The following is a 1,703-nucleotide window of genomic DNA, read 5'->3' on the forward strand; positions in this document are numbered from 1 at the left end:
GTACATTATTTAACACAAACTGGGCCTTTACTCACAGCCTTGAGACTGAGCCTTTACTATGTGTCTGATGAAGGACCAAAGAAAGGAGACTTTCTCTTTCAGGACTGCCCAGAGGTCTAGAGGGACAGGGACAGGGACAGGGATGCTACTCTATAGGTAAGGAATTAAATTATGGGTAGTCTGCCTTCCGATCTCTCACCCATCTCCCTTAACATTATGTGCTGAGATTAGCTGGTCTTTCTGCTTCAGAATTCAGACAAACCCTGGGGTTGTATGATTAAGAGATTCTGAACTGACTCAATTTGACACACTAGCCAGTAACCTCTAAAGTACAAAGCAAATGACCAGTCAGTCAACAGCCTGCCTCAAAGGTTGATACTACATAGTTTCTTGCAGTGGCTGCTGTGAATATTTTTATTCTGAAGTCCTGTTGCTGGCTTTGACAAAGCATGAATGGGAAAATAATGAGAAAGAAAAATAGTCTAATGTGGGGTGGTTTGTATTCAGCTAAAGTCAGGGAGGATAAGAAATGGTATACATTCATCTCAGAGGGCTTGTCTGTAGGAGGCCAGGCCAACATATTCTCTTTCAGGGATAAAGATAAGGGGGCCATGCTCTGGTTTTTCTTTAGACCACATAAATCTTTTGCCTTTTACTAAAGATTCCCATGGAGAAAAAAGTAATGGGTTATGAAGTGATTTTTTTTGAAGTCTTGCTTTGGCAAGGCTGAACACAACTTGTCAAAAACAGAAATCCAGCTTCTCAAGATATGATAAGGCTCACAAGTAAGAAATAAACTTTGCGCTTTAACAAAAAAGATAAGGGGGGTTGGCTGTTGAGAAGAGAAAGAGTGACAAATTGAAGAAAGGGTTCATGTTTAAAATGACTGATTCAAAGGTTTGATGGGCTATGGGAAAAATGCATAAGCCCTACAGAAAAGGAGATAGGTCCACAATCCTCCTTGTTCCATTACCAGCTTTCTTTTATCAGTAAGAAATCATTTCTTCTCCCCAACACTTCTGCTCTAAAATCAAGTTTCATTCTCATTGGCCATGGGGGCAGCAATATCTTTGATCTTCAACTTACTGAAGCAGCTGCCTACTGTTCTACTTCAAAGTATGCTTTTATGACTTAAGGGCATTTTAAATAAAGAGTTCTCCAAAACCCAGTTGCATATCAGCTGGAATAGTAAGTGACTGTGTAGTGCATCAAATGATACAATGCTAGAACCATAAGGAAATGTTAGAAAACAACATTTTAAACATTTATACTGCTGTGTAAGGGTACACATGCACTCCTACACTTTGCCTGTAAGCTTAACCTCACTTCTGCTGCTTGGAAATCAAAGTTATACCTCAAAAGAGGATTAAGCATTGGTTTGAAAGACTTCCCTCAAAAAAAAATAAGTGAAAAATGTGTGTTAGCAAACATTTTCTTTATGTTTGTCTAACAAATATGAAATAGCCACAATATGATAGAAGCTGTTCAGGGTAAGAAAAGGCTCCTTCTGCTATAAAACTAGTTTATAGACAAGTCATCAAGTGTACTTTTGGAACCATGAAAGAAATGGCAGGTATTTTCATTACTTGTGTGGAGGAAAGAAGGCATTTCATAAAGTATGAAGGAGGGAAGATAACTTATTGTATTTATCCTAACAATCTATTTATAGTGAAACAAAACTTCAAAGAAGTCTTAAGAAAAGG

The 1,703-nt window shown here is 38.1% G+C and overlaps 1 non-coding gene across 1 annotated transcript; it reads left to right on the top strand.

Moving 5' to 3' along the window:
* The first annotated feature begins 611 nt into the window (after nucleotides 1-611).
* On the top strand, nucleotides 612-728 carry LOC143665857 (U5 spliceosomal RNA). Its single transcript, XR_013167252.1, has one exon. It is a non-coding gene; the product is annotated as a U5 spliceosomal RNA (small nuclear RNA).
* The last annotated feature ends 975 nt before the right edge of the window (nucleotides 729-1,703 follow it).

Source organism: Tamandua tetradactyla, chromosome 21, assembly GCF_023851605.1.
Source record: "Tamandua tetradactyla isolate mTamTet1 chromosome 21, mTamTet1.pri, whole genome shotgun sequence".
Taxonomy (NCBI): domain Eukaryota; kingdom Metazoa; phylum Chordata; class Mammalia; order Pilosa; family Myrmecophagidae; genus Tamandua; species Tamandua tetradactyla.